Source organism: Felis catus, chromosome F2 (genome assembly GCF_018350175.1).
Source record: "Felis catus isolate Fca126 chromosome F2, F.catus_Fca126_mat1.0, whole genome shotgun sequence".
NCBI lineage: Eukaryota > Metazoa > Chordata > Mammalia > Carnivora > Felidae > Felis > Felis catus.
This window is the reverse complement of record NC_058385.1, coordinates 80,700,837-80,723,034: the sequence shown is the minus strand read 5'-3', so window position 1 is coordinate 80,723,034 and position 22,198 is coordinate 80,700,837. Positions and strand designations below refer to the sequence as shown.

At 59.8% G+C, this 22,198-nt stretch overlaps 1 protein-coding gene and 1 long non-coding RNA gene across 4 annotated transcripts in view; one reads left to right on the top strand and one right to left on the bottom strand.

The window, feature by feature from the left end:
• The window catches only part of SLC45A4 (solute carrier family 45 member 4), a 50,403-nt gene that overhangs the window by 10,650 nt on the left and 17,555 nt on the right, over positions 1-22,198 (top strand). The gene's annotated exons all lie outside the window — the stretch shown is intronic.
• On the bottom strand, positions 15,177-20,481 carry LOC123383244. The gene is made up of 2 exons (XR_006592799.1): positions 18,224-20,481; positions 15,177-15,463 (listed from the first exon to the last, which is right to left on the bottom strand). It is a non-coding gene; the product is annotated as an uncharacterized LOC123383244 (long non-coding RNA).

The following is a 22,198-nucleotide window of genomic DNA, read 5'->3' as shown; positions in this document are numbered from 1 at the left end:
TGCCATCTGTGTTGAGTGCGTCATCCTCTGTCCTTAAAATGCAAGAAGCGGTGGCCCAACTGAACACGAAACCCGGCCGAGTGGCACAGGTGCGGCAGTGGCCCCCCGCGGAGAAGTGCCCGCTCACGGCCTGTTGCCTCGAGACCGTCCTGCGACCCGGTGGCTGTTGACCCAGCCCGCAGAGGGAGCTCTCGTGCCCAGGAAGGGCCTTCCGCCCCTCCTCAACCTCGGGGTTGGTCCCCTGGCCTGAGGCTGGTTCCTGGGCCCCTTTGTCTCCTCTGCCCCTCCTCCCAGCTGGCCGCCCTGGGGCTGCGCTCTTCTCCGCAAAACACCAGCTTGGGTTAGATGAGGGTCCGGGCCTTGGGACCCAGCGTGCTCTGAGCTGTCTGTCTCGGGGTACCTTTGATGCCTGTAGAAGCTGAACTTGGCTGTGGAGAGGCCGGATGCTGTGGAATTCAGAGCGCCCCCCCCCCCCCCCCCCCCCGGGAAGGCGAGAGCTAAGGGGCTCAGGGAAGCTAGCTCTGGACCTGGGCTGTGGGAGTGTGACTGCTTAGCTGCTCTGTGCAAGGCTGTTTCTGGCTTTTCATTTGCATGATTTGCTCACGGGGCGCAGATTTCCTGACCCTCTTTGTGGTGGTGGGGTGGGGGGAGCCTTCCAGCCAGCTGCTGGCTGTCGGAGGAGCCTGTACTGCGGTCTGCGTCTCTGTAGCCTTAAGTACCTCTGCGGGTCCCCACACTGCCTTCTCTGAAACGGCCCGCGGAGCTGGTGTGGATGAAGCGCTTGGACCGGAGTCTGACTGTCTGAGGCGCTTAATGTCGTCCGCTCTCCCTGCCCCGAGCCCCTTGGGTGTCCAGCTCCACCCGCCAGGTGACTCACGCCGGGCCACTCCCGCACGTGTCCTGCTCACTTGCAGGTGGCGGTGTAGATGTGACGAGGCACGGCCAGGCTCATTTATCTGGCCGCTTAGAGGTCACGCCTGGGGGGATGCCCAGCTGTCCGCAGACTCGCCGTGGGCACCCGGGACCCTTCCTCGCGTGTTCCCACAGGTCACCTGCCGTCGTGATCCCCCTCGGGGCAGGTTCACGCTTCCCCCACGCCCGGTGCGGAGCCGCCCACTCTGCGTCTGCCGAAGGAAGGACTTGCTGAGGAGGAAGTTGCCCTGCCCCGCACGCCCGGCCGCCCAGCTGTCTGGCGCGTGGGTGAAGCCTCGGGGCTCTCCGGGGAAGGGGCCTCGTGGAGCTAGGTGTTAGCGTCAGTGCGTGCCTGCCCCCGAATGGAGCCTCCCCGTGGCCCTGGGACACCCCGGGTGCACCTGCTTCAGTTGGGGGGCCCCCAGGATGGAGCAGGGACCGAGAGTCTCAGGTAGCCCAGCTGAGCTGCTGGCGGGGAGACGGGCGTCCTTCGGTCTCCCGGAGCGTCTGGCAAATGTTTCCGCATACTTGGCGTGCTGTTCTGTTGTCCTGACGGTGGGAGCCGCGGGCTTGGCCACAGCCCTGCCCGGCTTGTGACCACGGGGGCCCTTCCCTTCTGTTTGCTGCGGCTGCTGAGCCGGGTGCCCCACGGAGCTGCTCCGTGTCGTCGTCGGGTGATGCCAGCTTCTCCCTCTGCGTGGGCCTTTCAACCCCTCCTGGCCTTCCTGCCCGGCACCGCGGGTCCGTGGTGTGGGGGACCTCGTGAACCACAGGGCTGGCGTCCCCAACACAGAGGGGAGACATGGTGGGGCGCCTGGAGGGCTCAGTCAGTTGAGCGTCTGACTCTCGATTTCGGCTCAGGTCACAATCTCATGGTTCCTGGGATCGAGCCTCGTACCGGGCTCTGTGCTGACAGCATGGAGCCTGCTTGGGATTCTCTCTGTCTCGCTCTGTCTCTGTCTCGCTCTTTCTCTCTCTCTCCCTCTGCCCCTCCCCAGCTCCTGTGCGTGCACGCTCTTTCTCAAAATAAACTTAAAAACAAACCAAAAAAAAGACGACACAGTGCCCTCCACCCACTCCTCCCAGCAGAGAGGACAGATGTGGCAAAGGTGGCTGTGACTTGGTGCTCAGAGGATGTATCCTGTGCGTGGCGTCCCCGGGGGAATGACCGTGCCGATGCCCGTGATGATTCTTACCGTGGTCCCTGACGGCGCGAAGGTGGGAGGGTTTGTCCCTTCCCTGCTGGCTGTCCACCGCATGGAAGTCCGTGCCGGTGGCCACTGAGGACGAGCAGGCCTCTCTCCGGGAGGTGAGGAGAGCGCTGCCGCGTGCTCTTGATCTGAGGCCGCAGAGATGGTTCGGAGCGTGTCGTGGAATTCTTCCCATCTTCGGGGGGCCGTGCCCCGTCAGGGGGACACCGGAGCGTGCCTCCCCAGCCAGCGGTTGCCCCGATTGGCCCAGCAGCTCCACAGTGCCCTGCTTGCGAGGTGTCCGCGTCCTCAGTCCGGGCTCTCCCTGTCTTGGGCACCCGGGCGCGGCGCACCTGTTGCCGGAAGCCAGCCCTTCTGGTGTCTTTTAGGCCTGACGTAATTCTGTGGCATCCCGAAGAGTGGTGGCTTTTCCACAGAAGTACCTTCTGTTTTGTTGAAGTAATAACTGTCATAGTTGAATGTGTCAGCGGGATCTGAACAGGTCCTCTGAAAGCCAGCCAGATGGGCTTGGCAGATGTTAGGGGCGCAGGGAGACACCTGACAAGGACTCATGTCCTCCCCTGGGAGGGGCTCCCGTCCCCTGGTCTGGGACCCAGGCAGCCCGGGTCTGCAGTGCATCTCCGCGTTTTAAAGTCCAGTAAGCGATGGCCATTGGGACCCATGTTTAAGGTGAAAGCGTCCTTCCTGGGGTGTCTGTCGATATAAGCTCGGCCCCACGGGTGGTGCCGCGGCTTCCCAAATTCCCGGGGAAGCCGAGTGGGCGTGGCCGCATGGACCAGCGACCCAGTGACCTGTCACCTGGGGCACTTGCCACCACGCCCTGGAGCTCCAGCAGGTGACAAACCAAGTAAACTTTCATTCTTGCGAGAACTTCACGTTCTTTTATGGAACTGGCGTCTGTTCCCGGGTCCCGGTATGGCGGAGGGCGGTGGTCTGTCGGTCTGTTCTCGATGCCGGATTCCCCACCTTCCGCTGCGGCTTTTCCTTCCTGTGCTGAACGTCCCGTGTGGGAAGGTGGTGTCGAAATGTCCCAGCCGGTAGCCAGGCACGTTCGTGGTGTAGTGTGGAAGCCAGCTGGGCTGGCCGGTTGCAGTCCCAGGTTGGAGAAATTGGAAGGATTATAACTCCGGTATTTGTTTTGCTCCATACATTCTGTTTGTCACGTGGGCTGGATCCCCTAGAAGAACGGGGCCTTCCAGGCGTCGTCCCACGCACCCTTCGCAGCCGCACAGCTTTGTTTTCCTCTCACAGTAAACGTGGGTCTTGCGGGTTTTATTTTGGGTGGCGCGTTGTCTCCTGTGATCTCGGCTAAGTGCACGTGTGGTGACGAATGGACTTGGCGGGACTGCTCGGTTTCCATGACGATGGAGCCCATGTGTCCTCGTGTCATTCTGTGAAGGACGGGACCCTCGGCCTGCGCACTTGCTGCGGGGACCTGCTGGGGAGTCAGATGCCAAACTTTTTCCACAAGAGGTGAAGAAGTTTAATAAGTGCCAGTTTAAATCCAAACGCTCTAAACTGTGTGTGTGTGTGTGTGTGTGTGTGTGTGTGTGTGTGTGTGTGGGTGGCTGTGGCTCTCCAGGGACGTGCGCTCCTGAACACCAGGTAAATGGAAAGAGCACCACAGCACGCGAAAGTTCTGCCACAGGAAAGCTGCTGTCCCTGCTTACCTGGCTGGGTAAAACGTCAGGTCTCAAACAACTGCTTCCTTCTCTAAAAGGGGGCTCTAGACTAGGAGTGAGTGTCCTTCCCAGGTGCTGGCACGGGTGCTGCCGAATTGGGGAGCTCAGTGGGGAGCAGAGGAGGTGGATGGGGTGCGGGGACAGCGGAGGGATGGTGTGGGGCCGACCCTTCCTTCGCCGCCCTGCGCCCCAGGCGTCCGGCCGGCTGTAGAAGGGCACAGCGTGGGCATGAAAGGGACAGTCAGTTCCCCGTGGAAGATGTCCACCAGCAGCCCCTGAGCACTGTCCATGGAGCCCACCCAGCTCAGCCTGCAGTCCGTGCCCACTGTGGTTCTGAACCCTTGCTCACAGGGGAGGCTGTCTTTTTTCTTAATGTTTATTTTTGAGAGAGACAGCAGATGTGAAGCAGACTCTGTGCTGACAGCAGAGAGCGCAATACGGGGCTTGAACTCACAGACTGTGAGATCATGACCTGAGCCAAAGTTGGACACTCCACCGACCTAGCCACATGGGCACCCCCCCTTTTTTTTCTTAGAACAAGTGTGAACAGGGGGCGAAATGGCAGAGGGAGAGAGAGAATCTCAAGGAGGCTCCATGCTCCGCACAGAGCCCGTCTGGGGTCCATCCCATGACTGTGGGATCACGACCTGAGCTTTAATCAAGAGTTGGATGTTTAACCTACTGAGCCACCCAGGCACCCCCTTTTTTGGGGGGCGGGAGGAGGGTGTCTTTAAATTTAAATTTGATTTCTCTTGAATCAGTTGCATTTCCACCAAGGTCAGATTTCCAGAGTCCCAGTTTTTCAGACTGAGATTTCCATCCTCCTGCCCCCAACCTCCAGGTTTATCCCCGGAGGCAGAGCCAGCTTCTTGCACCTCCTTCCGGAGACTTCCCACAGGCAAGACACGAGACCAATGGCTCTGTGACTCGCTGTCTCCAGCAGCGGCTCCTGAGTCGCATCCAAAGTGGTTCTTCTGGGATAAGGATCCCAGTTCCAGGTCAAAGCACAAAGCCTGTCTGTGGTGGCTCTGGTGCCTGCCGGGTGGCCCAACCCTGCTCTTCCTGGGATTTTCCCATCGGTCTTGCGGCTTGTCCCTGGTCCCTTCAGAGTCCCTGCCATCCCTTCCTCAGCTGTCCAAGAGCCAGGTTTCTTAGCCACTGTATACCCACCCCACTTACTGAACAGTTCAGCTTTTGGAGGGGGCTTTTGTTTTAACGATGATTTGTTTTGTTTTTGTTTTTTTTAATTTTTTTTTCAACGTTTATTTATTTTTGGAACAGAGAGAGACAGAGCATGAACAGGGGAGGGGCAGAGAGAGAGGGAGACACAGAATCGGAAACAGGCTCCAGGCTCCGAGCCATCAGCCCAGAGCCTGACGCAGAGCTCGAACTCACGGACCGCGAGATCGTGACTTGGCTGAAGTCGGACGCTTAACCAACTGCGCCACCCAGGCGCCCCCGATGATTTGTTTTTGAGAGAGAAAGAGACAGAGAGTGAGCAGGGGAGGGGCAGAGAGAAAGGGAGACACAGAATCCGAAGCAGGCTCCAGGCTCCAAGCTGTCAGCACAGAGCCCGATGCGGGGCTCGAACCCACCAACAGTGAGATCATGACCTGAGCTGAAGTCTCTTAACTGACCGAGCCCCGCGGGGGCTCCCGGAGGGAACTTCTAAAGCTGCATTCTCAGGCCCCGGGCTCAAAGATTCAAATACAGGACGTCAGAGCGGCACCTCCAAGGCCGTGTTCCGGTGTTTGTTTTGTTAGTGCTGAGGCGGCCTCAGCCCTTCTCGGAAGGAGGGACTGCCCCGTGGTCTTCGGGCGCAGGAGGGGCTGCCCCGGAAGCTGCTGCAGAACGCTCCTCCGCGCGCCTGGCCCCGTAGGTGCACTGTCTGTGCCGCGTGTGTGCGCATGCGCGGGTCTGTGCGCCTGCTGGGTGGTCAGAATCCAGTAGAAACGTGCGGTGACCCGTAAGCCTGGGGAAGCACCTGTCCCCGAGCCCTGCACAGCCCTGGCTGAAGACCAGGTGGCCGTGCCCCTCCTGGGCCTGTTCCCATCCAGCACCCTTCCCTGGGAGGGCGATGTCTCCGCCCCCTCGTGGTTTGCCTCTTGCTTTAGGGTGTCTCCTCCAGGGAAGAGGAAAGTCATATAAAAGTTGCGGCCTCTCAGTTTGACTAATGAGTCAGAACTGGGTTGTCATTACAAGATCCTAATTCGTGGGGAAAGTGAGATTTTGTCTTCTCTACTTAGTTCAGGATGCAAGGTAAAGCTTGATGTGCAGCCTTTGCATGTCTGCTAACAAAAAAACCCCAGGCTTCCCCCCTTTGCATTGTAGCTTAATGTGAGCCAGGATTCCCAGGCTATGATTTGTTGTTATTCGAAGCCCACCTTTTCTTCCTGTGGGAAAAGACTACCCTTTAACAGCCTGCCTTAAGGAAAACATTTGAAGTCTGAGTGCTTTAAGTGCTAGTCATTTTCTTCCACACCCTGGATTGTTCAGGGAGGGGGATGTTGGCGGCGGTGCTGGCCCGGGCGGCAGTCGGAACATGACCCCGTCGGATCTGTGCCCTGCCCTTGCGGGAGCCCCGTGCCCTGTCCTGCAGCCGCTGCCAGCCAGTGCCGCTGACTCTCAGTGTGAGGTTGGAAGTCGGCAGGATGCAGCGCCCGTGAGAACGGAGAGACAGGGTCACGCTGCATCCAAAGTGAAAACGCATCCGGTTACCTTGCGTGCACGCGCGTGTGTGCGTGGATGGACTCCACGTGTACCTCCTGCATCCTCCTTGAGTGAGCTCGTGTGTTGTTGAACAGGTCGTGTTTCTGTGTTTCCTGCAAGGTGCATCCAACTTGGAGCTCCCAACAGGTGTGCTTAGACCTGGGCAGCGACTGTTGGGTGGTGTTCCTGTCACTCCGCTTGCCTCGGAGGTGGCAGGTTATCTTAACGGTGTACTCTCTCCATTTCAAATGCACTTGCCGCCTTTCTGGGAGTTCCCTGTGAGTATAATGACGCCTTCGAAAGGGTCTAGTGAAACCTTTGTATTTTGTCTGCAGGTACTGGTGGCCCGGGGCCTTTTGTTGATAGCACTCTTGGTTGGTTTTCCTATTTTGAAAAAGCAGACCCAGCAGCCAGCCAGCCCGTTTCCTTCGTGCAGGAGGCGTTTCTAAGGCACACCTGCCCCAGTTCACGCAGGCTGTAGTGTCCGTGGTGCTCAAGGGGGCCCTGCAGAAATCCACTAGGGCCCCACTCACCTCGGGACCCAGACAGCGGACCCCAAGGACACGAGAGGAGTCGCGTCAGATGCCCCGGTGCTGGCCTGGACTCTGGCTTCTGCTGAGGTGTGGGCACACTGGTTGGCAGAATGCACACAGAGGCTGGGGTCGGAGGGAGTGGTGTCATTTGAGGCATATTTCGAAGAATCAGGTGGCCACGTCAGCCTGAAGAAGTGATAGCTTGGGGAAGCTGGAGGTCTTGTCCCTGAGCACCTGGAAAATGGGCAGGTAGCAGAGGCAGGAGCTATACGTCTGAGGCCCAGAACCCAGGGCCAGGAGACCAGCTGCCCAGCTTATACGTGAGTGTGCACCCGTCAGCCCATCTGAGGTGATGTGCACAGGCCCTCCAGCACCGGGGCACGAGGACCCTCCCTGTCACCGTGGGCAGGAAGCCCTGGGTGGTGTGTGGGAACCTCCCCCGCATAGAGGGTCTGTTGTTTAGGCAGAGCGCAGGTTGGAGTTTGTGGGTTTTAATTCTGCGTTCCACTCTCTGGTTTTTCTCTAACAGCTGAAAGGACATCAGGCCTGGTGCAGCCCCCCCCCCCCCTTCAGGTTGTTGAGGCTCCTTATCTGACGGCTCTCGGATCAGTGGAAACTGATGCGGTACAAGCCTGGGGGGACTTTATGAGCAGGCTCTCGGGCGTCCTTCCTGGCGCTTGGCTCAACCCTTGGCTTATCTGTGGTTGCGGGTCTGCAGGGCCCCAAGGGCAGAGGCAGGTCGGCCGGCTCCCCACAGCGCCCCCTGGGTTTTGTCCCCGGTGTGTGCACCCAGCGTCTAGCATCCCGCCTCGTTTGGGGGGAGGCGAGCCCAGGCCGCTCCCAGCTGGGATGTGGGGCACAGGCGTCTAGTGCTTGATTGTTCCCTGAGTGGGGAGTGCTGGGCTCAGTGCCCTCCCCTCACCCCAGGAGCTTCACAGAGCGAGGAGGCAGGCGCACCCAGCGTTGCCCGCAGGGTGGGCCGCGGCGCTGGAGGCGGGGAGGGCGAGGACGGTGGATGGCCGAAATCGGACGGCCCCTCGAAGACGTTAGTCTAAGCAAACAATCCAGATGCAAAGGGACAAATCCTGCGTGATTGCCCTTCTTTGAGGGACCCCGAGGGGTCCAGTTCATAGAGACACAGAATGGAGGGTGGGGGACGGGGGCAGGGGGCTGGGCGTTAGTGAGTAACGGGGACAGTTTGGGTTTTGCAAGATGAAAGCGTGCTGGGTGGACGGACGGCGATGGCTGTGCGGCAGCGCGACCGTATCCGACGTCCCTGAACCGCACGCCGTGAAACGAGTCAAGCGGTCAGTATTATCTGTCTTTTACCACAGTTTTTAAAATGTGGAAAAAAATAGGACGGGCCCCACAGAACGTCCAGCTAAACACTGGGTTTCCTGCTGACGCGAGACTGAGGAAGCCTGAAGGGTGGCACGGGGCCCGGGCTTGGAGACGGCTGACTGCCCGCGCCCTCCAGTGCTAGAGAGTTCCACCACCCGCAGGCATGCTGTCCTCGCCTGGGACTCCCGGGAAAGCCGCCCCCCCCCCCCCCCCCGGGTCAGGGGACCCTCACCGTGCCTCCAGAGCACCGTCCTCATGGACCGTGGAAACAGGCCACGTGCGTGTACGTAGGCGGGAGTTCGTGAGAATCTCCTGAATTTCGACCAAAATAATTGAAAAACTTTGTGTAAGACTGTTTTGTTTGGATTGGGAAGTCGGGATTTCCTTGTGTTTCAGATCATTGTTATTTTAGAAACAATGAAACGTCAGCTGTAGTCATTTTTCCCAAGGAATTATGAAGCCTGTTCCTCTTTGCTCAGCGCCCATGGAGCGCCTACCTGCTTGGTGCTGGGCCTGGCCCCAGCGTGGAGACCGCCGCCGCGGTGGCCGGGTTACAGTCGCACGGAGCTGAGGCTGTGTGGCCACGACAGTTGGCTGAGGTCAGGGGTTGGGGAGTAAATGCGCAATGCCGGAGCCCTGGTTCCGGGGATCAAATGTTTCCAGATCAGGGAAGGCCCGCACGGAGGTGATCTGTCCAATGAGCCGGGCTCCAGGGCGTGCCCGTGCTGGGTGCTCCGCCAGGGCCTGGTGAGGGTTGATTGATGGGCCGGAGGAGCAAGGTTAGGAAGGACAGTTAGGGGACTAGCTGTGGCCTGCCCTGTTGAAGGCAAGCATGGGAACAGCAAAGACAGGAGGCTGCCCTCCCGGGCACAGGGGACAGGAAGTCAGGAGGCCGTGGAGAGACACTGGGCCTCCTTGTTGCAAAGAGTAAGTAGAGGTCAGTGAGTGAAGGAAGGGTGAGTCAGCGCATTCTGGGCTGTGACTTGTGGGGGGAGTCGTAGAGAGTGTGGCGTGCCCAGTGGCACAGGGGTGGGGGCTCACTGCAGAGTGAGTGATGTGAGCCAAGATCTGACCTCTGGGAGGCAGGGGTCAGATCACAGGAGACCTTAAGTGCCACTCCAAGGAGGTTATTTACAGAGAAACCTGGGCAGTTCCGCCTTTCTTCAGTATTGAGCATATGAGCACTGGTAAGGCAGGAGGTTTTTAGAGGGCTTCTTTGTTTATTTTTGAAAGAGCGTGTGTGTGTGCGTGCACACTTGTGCGTGATCAGGGAGGGGCAGAGAGGAGGAGAGACGGAATCCCACACAGGCTCAGTGTGGAGCTGGACATGAGGCTTGGACTCAGTGAACTCTGAAATCATGACCGGAGCTGAAATCAAGAGCCGGACACTTAATTAACCAACCGAGCCACCCAGGCGCCCCATAGAAGTTTTAATAGTAGGCGACATACCATCGCCGTTTCCAGACTTAGCAGGCTGGTTCTCAAAATTGTGGTGACCGTACACGGAGCATATGCACACGTGGTCCAAGAGGACAGAAGAAGCGAAGCTAGCCGTTCCTGCAGAAAATGATGGTTGAACTTTACAGCGAAAGCCAAAAAGAAGTTAAATCCATTTTTTTTTTTTTTCAACATTTATTTTTGGGACAGAGAGAGACAGAGCATGAACGGGGGAGGGGCAGAGAGAGAGGGAGACACAGAATCGGAAACAGGCTCCAGGCTCCGAGCCATCAGCCCAGAGCCTGACGCGGGGCTCGAACTCACGGAGCGCGAGATCGTGACCTGGCTGAAGTCGGACGCTTAACCGACTGCGCCACCCAGGCGCCCCAAGAAGTTAAATCCATTTTAACCAAACATTACAAACGTGTTGGAAACATAAGCCACCAGGCGGCCCCACTCCCCGAGTGTGGGTTTGGGGTGACCTGTGGCACCCGTGTGCTCCTCAGGTGAGGACAGCTGAGTGTCTTCCTGATGGTCTCCAGAGGGGTGTTCAAGGCTGACTTCTCAAGGGAAGCACTGTAAATGTGCAGCATTTTCCTTAAACATGTATCAAAAAAAATATGAGAATCCCAGAGAGGCTTAAAAAATTTTTTTAAAGTTTATTTATTTATTTTGAGGGAGAGAGAGAGAGAGCAGGGGAGGGGCAGAGAGAAAGGGGGAGAGAGAGAGAGAGAGAGAGAGAGAGAGAGAGAGAGAGAGAGTATCTGTCAGCACAGAGCCCCATGCAGGGTTTGAACTCACGAACCGTGAGATCATGACCTGAGTTAAAGTCAGATGCCGAACCGACTGAGCCACCCAGGCGCCCCGGTTTGTCCCCCATTTAAATGAAGAATGGATATGGATGTATCTTCCAGCTTGTGAACTATTTTGGGGACATCACAGAAAGCTCAGTATGAGGTTGAGAATCCGAAGTAACTTTGTTACAAGTGCTGCGTCTGCAACTCTGGACGGAGGTCGGTGGGTCACAGAATGGAAAACGGGGTGGAGAGACTGAAGATCCGAATTTCACCTTGCGGTGACCAGGGCTGGACGAGGGCGGAGTCCGGCGGGGACTCTCCGTGGTCGGTTCAGCTGGTTCTGCCAGCCCGTGGGCCTGCATTTCCCAGCCGGAGTCGCGGGCAGAGCAGGACGGGGGCTGGCGGAGGGGTGGGGGACCCGGCATTTCTCACTTTTAGCCAAGTTACGTTCTACTTTAAGTTCCTCTTAGACTTACACCTGTGTACATTTTGCTGTCATTTTAAACCATGACTAAGGACAATCGCTGCCTGTTTTGGTAGTGGTTTTGACCCAGCAGCAGTTTTGTGCTGCGCCCCACGCTCTTCCTGTTCCGCGAGCCCCGGGGAGGCCCGGGCTCCGAACACTTCCCTGTTGTCACAGCAGGCCCCGGGCCCGTAGCTTGCTCATCAGTTACTAGCCGTCCCGGAGAGCCCCCGCCGGGGGAGCGGAAGGCCTTCGCTTCCCCATATTCTGTCCACACTTGCCAGGTTGTGACAGCCAAGCAGGATTTAACCGGGCCAAGCCGAATGTGCGGGCTGTGTAGACGCAGCCGCGTTGTGGGTTTGGGTGCTTTTTCTCTCTGCTGCTGTGACCCGACACTCAGGATTTATAGACGGGGCTCACGAGCATCTCCTGCGAGGCAGGGGTGGTGTCTGAGCAGAGTAGGGGCCCCGCTGCTGGGTTCCTTCCGACTGGTGTTGGCAGGTGCTCCCGCGGGGCGGGACCCCGGCCTCCGCAGGTCCTGAGAGCGGAGCCGGAGTGCGCGGGTCGCCTGTGTCTCTGGGCCCCGGCCTTTCGCCTTCACTGGAGGCGAGGCGGTGTGCACCCTCCTGTCCTTGCCAGAGGGCAGGCCGGCGCTTAGAGGACCGGCCCCCACACGGCAGCGCCCCGGGAAGCTAGCTGCTGGGAGGAGGCCTCCGAACCGAGCCCGGTGTGGGGAGCCGGACGAGCAGCGTCAGGAGGCCAGTCTGTCAAGGCCCTAGTTGTGGCCACGCGGAGGGGAGTTTTCTAGAGGCAAGCTGTCCCATCTGTTCGGGACCTGGGCTCGTAGCTGGCGTGTTTTCCGACTGCTTTGGGAAGCCTTTCGTGGTGAACGGCAGGTATGGGTGGGGAGGTCAGGCCACGTGGGACGCTGAGGGTGATAACAGGAGGCGGATGTCACGGTGGGGAGCGGCCTCACGCCAGAGCCTGCCTTCCTCACCGGGCCGCGCCTCACCTGCTACCTTTCAGTCCCCGGAGGTCCCGGACGAGGCTGGCTAGTGTGGGACGCGATGTGGCTCCGTGTTTTCCTTTGGTCCTTTTCTCCGGAGCAGGCTGGGCCGGCCCGCCTGAGGCTGAGTGCTGCTGGGGGGCCGGGCCCGGACCGCTGAGCCCACGCTGAGCCCACGGTGGCCGGGCCCCGCGCCTGCGAGCTCGATGTGCAGGCCTGCGGTCATTGGGTCTGTCCGTGGTGGGGGCTGTTCTCGTGACCTTGAGGGTGCTTCTCAGCCTCCAGTGAGCTGCAGTGTCTACTTCTTGGTTTTCAAAACTCCGCTTGACAACATCTTGTTTCGACAGTCTGTGTTCGACTTGCACGCACAGCTGCCTTCATTCAGCCCTCAGGTGTCGCTGTCCCGTCCTCCAGGTGACCACAGTGAGGCTCCAGGAGCTACTGGAAACCCCTCCGTGTCCTCCTGGAGCCAGAGGTGCCTACCACAGTGCCTGGGTCCCCGTCGCTCATCTGTTGCCCGCACAGGGGCATGTGGTCGCCCTGTTACCATTTTTCGGGCCAATTTCTTCCAGGAATTAAGGAAAACGTCAGTGTCCCCATGGCCTAGGCATGAAACTTTTTAGGTGTCTGGTCTCACAGAAAGAGGCCAGGGAGCCCGGTGGGGGGCCACTGTGGTCCGTGGTGGAGCTTCTGAGAACATGCTCGGGGCGGGGGGAGGGGAGTGGTTCCCAGAAGAGGGGGGCTTGGCTTCGGCTCTGCCCCTCCAGCCCCCACTGTCTGGCCTTCCTCTGGGAACTGGGCCCACACTGGGCCCCCGAGCTGCCCTCAGCCGTGTTTGTCTGTGACTCGAGGTGCATCCCGTGGGTACATGGGGCTGCCAGGTCAGTGGCGGGTGTCTTCCAGGTGCCCGACTGTCTTCCCACGGGCCTTCCAGACAAAGGGCTGGGTGCTCCCGGGGTAACCCATGTTCCCTTGCAGCAGCTGAGGCACACGGGAGCTTCCTGTTCCAGAAATGGTCCCCTCCCAGGGAGGCTGACTTCAAGGAGTAGGTTTAGGACTCGCACTGTGTGCAGGGCCGGCCGGCTGGCCGCCACCCATATGTCCCGTTTCCTGAAAGCAAGTGGACTCCCAGAGAACTTGAGCGCTCGAGGTGTCCTCCCAGCATCTTAAACTCCCTGCCCGCCCTGAAAGCTTGACAGGGCTGCAGGGACACGGGAGGGACGCTCGTGTTTGGAGCGGCCCTGTGCCAGGTACTGAGCTATGCACTCTGTCTTCCTGTTGAATCTTCAGACATCCCACCTCTGTCCATATGTCTAGGTTACATGGGGGACAGGGTGTTCAAGGCCGGGTGCTTCCAGAGCCTCGGGCTGCAGAGCCCACATGTCCCTCTGGAGCTCAGCGGAGCCTGCCCCGTCTCCCGTGAAGAATCTTGATCCTCCTTCCATGCCTGGGACGTCTCGGTGGGTGGCCGTTGGCTTCTGGAAGCCATGTAGCTGTGAGAGGTGGCCGCAACTTGCAGCTGACCTGACCCGGGAGCTCGGGCAGGGCTGTGAGGTACGCCGTGCGTCTTGTGCACTGCAGGAAGCTTCTGGAGTCTTAGGCCAAGTGCTTTGTGGTTTCTTGTAAAACTCAGGTGACCTGGCGGTGCCATCATGAAGAGGCTTCTGCAGTATGTTTTCTAGAGCCATGAGGTGGCGGTTGTGTCAGTAGGAGGTGCTCCCGAGGGGTTCCGGGCAGTGGGAGGCTTGCACCCCTAACTTTCCAGAGGTTCAGTGTCCCACCAAGCACATCTGGCCAGGCTGATGAGTCTCATCCTTGTTTGAAATAGGACCAGCGCCCCCCACGCGGAGGTGTCGGGAGCCCCTGGTGTGGGGCTGGGTTGGGGGGTGGGGCAGGCTGTGCACGTTTATTCCCTGGATGCAGCCAGCTTCAGGGCCAGCACAGGGGCTGGAGAGTGCTTGTTTTACCAGAAGAAAGATCATTCAGAAAATGCTGGAATTTAGTGGAGCCCTGGGTAAGTTTGAAGGACACAATTTCTGAAGTCCTGCCTTCGTCCAAAGTAACTTGTTCTGGGGCGCCCGAGTGGCTCAGTCGGTTAAGCGTCCGACTTTGGCTCAGGTCATGATCTCATGGTTCGTGGGTTCGAGTCCCGCATTGGGCTCTGTGGTGACAGCTCGGAACCTGGAGCCTGCTTTGGATTCTGTGTCTCCCTCTCTCTCTGCACCCCCCCCCCCCCCCCCCCCGCTCATGCTCTGTCTCTCTCTCTCTCTCTCAAATAAATAAACATTAAGAAAAAAATTTAAACAAACAAAGTAACTTGTTCTGACGTGGCACAGTGAGCCCCAGAGAGCCTCCTGGGCAACCCTCTAACCTTCTTTATAATCGACCCACAGGAAACCCCTGATGAACGAACTGACCACTTTCCCCTCTGTCCCTGATCTTGAGGGGACCCTTGCCCCCCCCCCCCCCCCCCCCCCCCGCAGCCCACCCATGTTGGGGACTGCACTTCTGGGTGTCTGAGCCTGCTCTTTAACCGGTGAGGAAGGATAACATGGGGGGAACATAGCCTAGGTGCTGGGGAGCCTCTGACGGCAGGCCCGGCTGGAGTCGAGCTTCTGGACCTCTGGGAAGGGCTGTGCTTGCACAAGCAGGCGGCACTCAAAGCCTGTTCCTCCCCACCTGAAACTGCCAATTGCTGTTCCGGGTGGGGGTCCTAGGAGAAGCACTGAGCTTCCTCCCCTGTCTTCTTCGTCCCACTCCCTACCTTCCCGTGGCTCTGGGATTCTAGAACATTCCGGGCAGCTGGAGGAGTGTCTGCCCCCCTCTGCCCAGTGTAGACTCTTCCTGTGCAGGGGACCCTTTCCTCTCTCAGGCCCGCGCTCCAGAGCTGGTGGCCTCCGCCCTGGGCTGCAGACCCGCTGCCTGTCTCTGGGGGTGCCCGGGGCCCTCAGCGGGGTTCCCCACAGGGCTTGCCGACTTCCATTCATCCGAGGTCACTCGGGGTTGGTGGGCATTTCCCACAGAGCGCTCGTTCTCACGAGTTAAACGTTATCGTGAAATTCTTGTCTGAGAACACAAACATATCTTGATGTGGGAGGCTTTGTCTATTGAAAGAAAGAACGTACCTTCCCATTCCCGGTTCAGATCTTTTGTTAAACATTTATAGGCAACTTTCCCATTCCCCTGACCGCCCTCCCCCCACAAGTACCAGTTTATCAAAAAAGACGTCGCGTTGAATGGGAGCCGCCGCGCGTGACCAGCGTGGTCGCCGTTGCCCGTGACCTCACACGGCCCTCCGCCGATGCTGACACACCGAGCATTTCCTGTGAACGGGGAGCCTTCCTGGTCTCACCATTGTTGTTCAACTCTTGCCTGGGAGAAAACAAAAATTATTTACTACGGGCGGTATGGTGTTTGTTTAGAGCTGTGCTGGGAAATGCGCCGTTGGAGGCGTCCCAGCGGCGGCCGTGGCCGTGCGGAGACCCGGCTCGCTCGCTCGTGGGGCCGCCCGGGGGACGTGATGGGAAATGTTTATTCTCGCCCACGTGCTCGACAAAGAAAGCCGGTGCCCAGCTCCGAGGCCCCCCGCCCCAGCCGTTCCCCTGACCACGGCCGCTCAGCTCGGGGGCACCGGGGGATTCCTGCCGGGCCACCCTTGCTCTGCGGCCTGGAGTTCACTTTGGGAGGCCTGGGGAGGGCAAAACTGAGGGGACACGGCCACCGGTCCTGTTTGCTCCTCCTGGGCTTCCCTGCCTTCCTTGGCCTCTGCTCCGCGGCCCCCTCTGGGGGCGGTTTTCTCGATGGGAGGACACTTTGGGGGGTCCAACTGGAGAGGACAGATGGGGCAGGTCTCTGAGGATGTGTGACAGGGCAGGATCCAGCCCAGACTTCCCACCCCGAGTGTTCAGATCACGAGAAGCCAGCAGAGCCTTCTGAGCAGAGAGCTGCAGCTGGGGTGTATTTGGAGGAGACGGCCCTGGACGCAGGGCAGGGGGCGAGATGAGTTAGCGGGGGTTTGAGAGGAGGTGGGAGGCCTGACCGAGGGCTGGGGGTCAGCAGCACAGGAGCAGCGGCGGACCTGTACTCAAGGGGTGGGACCTCCAGGCGGACAGGGATTTTGGGGGGGGGGTCACCCCCTGGGGAGGAGGGTCCAGCCAGAGTGAGGGGCACCGGGCTGGGTGGTGCTTGGGGTGTGGGGTGGGGCCGCATCCAGCCTGCGGTTTTGGTGCCTGCTGAATGCCAGGCATGTGGCCAGCACTCTGCCTTCCTGGGGCTTCGGCTGAGTCGAGCTCACGAGGACCGGCTCAGTTGGCGTGTAGGCGACCCTGGCGTCCTCCTAGAGGGCAGATCTGGGAGGGCTGCGGGGGTAGGGCCAGACCGCGGCAGGTGGAGGGGTGGACGCGGGGACCGGCACCCTCGCGAGAGGATGCCCCCCCAGCCTGCCACAGCATCGCATCTCGCAGCGAGAGAGGGGCCGGGCGGTTCGCCCCCCTGCCCGCAGCCCAGAGCCCTCCGCTCACTCGAGGTCGGCCGGCACTCTGCGTGACTGGGACACGGGTTTGGGGTGAGCGGCCGACCGGCGCCCGGCTCGACCGGTGTCCTCGTGTTTCTAAGATTTGGGTTTGAATCGCAGAACTGTTCGGTTTCAGTCACGTGCCTGTTTTCAGAAAGGACTGACGACTTCCCAGTGCTCGTCTCTGACGCCTGCCCCCGCAGCCGCCACGCTCTTGTGCCGGCGTCACAGGCCGGGGGGCCACCTGGGCATCTGCGGGGGGCGCCCCGGTGTTCCTGCCCGGAAGGCCGCGGACAGCGCCGGGAACAGCTCACTGGAGGGACGCCGTGGGGCGGGCGGAGGCGCAGGGACGACTTCAGAGCAGTGTCGTCCGCGCCGCGAGTGCCTCACTGACCGGCTGGGGCAAGTGCGCTGGCCGCGCTCCCGCTGCGCGCGGTCTCCCCGCTCCCCGCGCGCCGGCACGTACCCGGCCTCGCACAGACCACGCGGCTGCCACGGCGCGCGGACCACGGAGGCACCGTGCTGCCTGGAGCGTGAGCTGCCGCGTGAGCACGCCTGAGGGTCTTCTGGGCGTCCCCGTCTGCGGCAGCGCCGGGCTCCCGCCTGTGCCGTCGGCCCCGCCGCGAAAGGGCAAGAGGCCGTGTTTTCCAGAGGGTGCCTTCGGTGGCATGGCTTCCCGTCACCTGGACGGCCAGCGACTCAACCGGTGTCAATGGCGTGTAGCCTGTGCTGGGCAGGCGCACAGGCTTTGCGCCAGCCGGACCCCGCTGTGTCTCACCCTCGCTGGCCTCGAGGACTTCTCTCAGGACGCGGTCCTGGCATCCCATCAGCCAGGGGCGGGGGCCGGGGCCGGGGCGAGTCTCCCCCGGGGCCTGCTGCACCAGGTGGGGGGGTCTGTCCTCGGCAGCCGGTCCTTAGAGGCTCCTGTCTGACACGGGGCCTCGCCAGGACGCTTACGGGTGTTTGTGTGAGTTCAGGAGGAATTACGCACAAACAGTTCTCTGTGGCCTCTCAGTGCCAGGTCACGGCCGTAGGAATGACTGACCGCGGCCAGAAGGAAGTGCTGGGCCACTGCTTATGTCTCTCCAGCTGAGGCCGAGTCTTTAAGGAACTTTCTTCCCTGGAGCTTCCTCTCTGCCTGTTAGCATGGTGGCCGTGGGTCCTGGAGCTGGTGCCCGTGCATGCAGTGAGGCTGGCGTCAGAGGCCCGTTGGTGGGGGTGGCCGCATCTTGGGGTCCAGAGGGTGGTATGTTTGTCAACACCCGTGTGCCGGAGCTCCGCTCTTGTCCTCCGTGTACCCCTTTATTCCGCCCTCGTCATCTCAACCTTAGCTTCCTGCGCCGAGGGCTCCCCACACCTCCCCACCCTGCAGGTGCAGCCGGCACACCGTGCCAACCTCTCTGACCGCCTGTGAGGATAAATGAGATGGGACTGTGCCCCGTGAATCGTATCACAAGATTGTCTTCTTCAGTGGGACATCGAGAAGCTGGAAAACGGGGTGGCCTGGTGAACTCAGGACGTTGGGAGCCGTCCCCTCCACCAGTTAGCTGCCAGTCTCCCACCTGGACTGTCTGGGTTCTGCTGGTGGCAGTAGCCGACCCTGCCCACCCGTCACTCACCACGTGAGCCGTGGGTCGCCCGCCTTCCTGCCGTTAGCCAGCAGGACACAGAGCACTCCTGATCCCCGTCTTGGCCGAGCTCGCCGCGCGTTGAAGCAGGCCGGGAGACGTGGGGCTGAGTTCTGTCTGGTAAAGGCAGTGCTGTTGGCCTCAAGGAGCTGTGAAAGAGTCAGCTGAAACAATATTTGAAGTAAATATCGTTAAATCCGTTTAGTATATGAAATATTATTTGAAGTTAAATATAATTATTTATTTTGAGAAACCGAGCAGAAGATACGGCACGGTGGCTCCTATTGGAATAGCTTTGCCGCCGTTAACAAATTCTGGGAGAACGTAAAAGCGGCTCGCTGAAGCCACTGGAGAATGCCAGAAACTGGAAGGGAACGGCGTTGGGTGATTTCCCATCGTTTTACGGCCTTCAGCCTGCGGATGGGCCTTGTTCGGTGCCACACGGGGCAGCTAAGAACGCTCGATACCTGCCCTTCTCCTGCAAGACCCAGGGACAGCGTTGAGGCCGGAGTTGGAGCCAGGGGAACCCCAAATCCTGTGTCCTCTCTTCTCACGTGTCTGCCGATGCCTGAAACGTGCAGCCGTGGGCTGGACTTCAAGCAGCTCGGCCGAGGCTGAAGGAACGGAACGGAGATTTCTGCCGGCTCCTGCTTCAGGGGAGAGTTTTGCGTCTGAGTCCGGCCAGTTAGCTGTCTGTTGAAATAAAGGTGTCGATACCCAGAAAGAAGAATGTAGCAGAGCGTAGAGTCTCTCTACACCTGGTCATTCACAGCGTCTACAGCTCAGTATTCTCGGGGGATGAAACTGTGACCCTCGGTCACGAGGCCGCAGTGGAGACCGACCCCAAGATTGGGCCCCGGTGTTGGAAGCCTCAGCCGGGCGCAGGAAGTGCGCTCGAGGACACAGGAAGACACGCTCCTGTGGGAGTGGGAAAGCTCCAGAGAGAAGCAGGAACTGTTAAAGAAGAACCAGATGGAAATTCTAGAACTGAAAAATGCAGTATCTGGGAAAACTAAGAGGCGACTGGGGACGCCAGAAGGAAGACGCAGCACAGGATGAGCCGGTTGACAAATGACTGGCGATGAAGAACAGAGAGGACGAGATCAGGAACAGAAACCAGCAGAGCCTCGGGAAGCAGCGGGTCTGACCGACACGTGACTGATTGGAGTCCCAGAAGAGAGGAGCCAGGATGGGGCACACGGTGTGGAGAGATGACTGAAGACTTCCCAGATTTGGTGAAAGGTTTCAATGTCCGGATTCTCGGAGCTCCGTGAGCTGCAGGCAGAAGTAAAAAGGAAACCTCGCCCAGGCTCATGGTAGTCAAGGCGCTAAAAACCAACAAAAAAGAGAACATCTTGAAAGCGCCCGGAGGAAGAGAGGACCCATTCCGTATATACGGTCACACGAGATGTCCCGGCCTTCTCTGCAGAAACTGCGATCTCTTCAGAGTTCGGGGGGCGGGGCAGTTAACCCAGAATTCTTGATCCGGCCAGAATACCCTTTGAGAATAGAAGTGAAATAAAGAGGTTTTAGCTACAATAGCAGAACATTTGTCACCAACAGATTTCTGTAAAGCGCTGAATCGCCCAAGGACGGTCCTTCAGACGGAACGGAAGTGGCACCGTGTGAATACTCAGGTCTTCGGGAAGGAAGGGAAAAGACTAGAAATGATTGAATGGGGGGTAAAAATAAAAGAGGGATTCTCCTTTTCCTTCCCTTGAAATACGCAGGACGGCCGAAAGCAAAAACCACAGCACAGACGGGGGTTTACGCTGTCTGGAGAGGTGATGCGTGTGCCGCCTGTAGCGTGAAGGGGCTCGGGGGCAACCACACGCGGACGTTTGCAACGTTCTTGCTGTTGTGCTGCGCTGACACCCCCAGACTGAGAAACCAGTGTGCCACGAACTCTGCAGAGCGGCCGCTTACGAAATGATGCTGAAAAGCCAGCGTATGCATTAAAACGGAGTGCAGCAAAACAGCATTCAGTCTGCTTAGCCAGAAGTGGGCAGGAGGGAGGGGGCCGACAGAAAGCAAGTAGTAATGTGGCCGCTGTGGTGCCAGCCGTGTAAGGAGTCACGCTACGTGTACGTGGACAGAACACTGCAGTGAGAAGGGAGGGATCAGCAGAACGGTTGAAGAGCCACTGATGTGGACCGTCTGAGAGCAGCACCCTTTTCTTTTTTCATGTTTGTTTCTTTTTGAGAGAGAGCGTGAGCAGGGGAGGGGCAGAGAGAGGGGGACAGAGGAGCTGAAGCAGTCTCTGTGCTGAGAACAGCGAGCCCGGTGCCCGGCTCGAACTCGCGAACCGTGAGATCATGACCTGAGCCGAAGTGGGACACGTAACTAACTGAGCCCCCCCCTCCCCCGGCGCCCCAAGAGCAGCACTCTTAAAATAGGACACGGTGGGTTGAAAACGGGCGGGTCAAGATCTGTTGTGCCAGCAGGGAGCCCGAGTCGGCAGGGGTGAGTCGGCAGGGTGAGCGTAGCAACAGCAGGTAGAGGAGACCTCAGGAGCGTGATGGGGGGCTTGTGGCCGAGGGGTCGCGCCGCACGAGTGCTCTGGTGAAGTACTTTTCATCTCACTGGAGAGCGAGGGCTTGTTGGGGACCCAGGGGTCTTGGAAGGATCTGGTATCCTGGGGCAGGTGCAGGCCTGGCAGGTGAGGGCCCTCTGGGGACGGCCTGCCGCCCAGGACTGGATGGGGTGGGGGGGGTGGTCATGGGCTGGCCCAGGGATGGGTTAACAGAGGGCCGGTGGTTGGGGTTGGCTGGCCGGCCCCACGTGTGCATCTCAGGATGTGGTGCAGTACGACAAGCCGGAGCCCCTCTGTGGGTCCCCTGCCACGCAGGGACAGGTCGGCCAGTCACCACTCTCAGGAACGTACACCGTACAGGTGGCTCAGCAGCTGGGGAGATAGAGCAGCAGTGGCGTGCCCGGCTGGGTGGGGAGGCCTCTAGGGGGTGCCCCCCTCGGAGCTGCAACAGGAACCAGGCGGGGGTGGGGGGAGACTGCAGGAGGTTTGAAGAGACCACACTCCCATGTGCCTGGAGCAGCGGGGCCAGGCCGCGGGAGGGAGGCCAGGAGTGGCAGGTGGCCTGGTGTGCGCGTGCGTGGATTCTGCAAGGGGCCGCGTGCCTCCAGGCCGGTCGGTGTGGGTGAAGTTGTGCCGTTTTAAAAGCCACCTTCGGAGTCCGTGAACCCTGGGGTGAGAATGCTTTCCGCTCTTTGTGAAACGCTGGCTGTGTCGTCCACGCGGAGCGGTTTGGTCGGCGGTCCTTTCCGGCGATCGCATTGCTGGACAACGTGCTCCTGCACGTGGGCACTGGGGGCCGCCTGGGCGGCTGTCACTGTCCCCTCTGCCCGCCTGTGGTGCGGAGCGGAGGGGCGAGGCCCCAGGCCTGCCGAGAGACCGTAGCGCTTGTAGCTTCTCGTTCCCTGGAGCAGCGGCACGCTGTCTCTGCTCACTTGGAACACGAGCACGATTCACCATCCTTCCTAACGTTCTCTGCGGCGTAGAGGTCAGAGCAGACACCTCGCATCGTGGACTGCGTGCGGGCACGTGGGTGACGATGCGGGCGGTGCTTCGCCCTGCCACACAAGTTTAGCTCTAATGCGTCCCGGTACCCCGTTTCCCCGGCACCCGCGGTGGCTCGGGGCACTAGCCAAGGGGTTGCTTGCGTGCCCAAGCACCTTTCATTTTCTAAGTAAGCTTTTCATTGAAGTAGGACACGGAGAGGTGTGTGACGGAAGTCTCCAGCGGAGTGACCTGTCACCAGCGAGCCCCATCCAGATCAAGAACAGAACAGGCCGACCCCGAAGCCCCTGCCCTTCCCAGGGGCGACCGCCACCCTGGCTTCTGCCAGTAGAGACTCCGTGTAAATGGAACCCACTCCTGTGTGTGCTCCTGCGGCTGGCGTGTGCGGGGCCCGGCTCGTGCACCGCTGCATTTGGCTCCCCAGCTGCTAT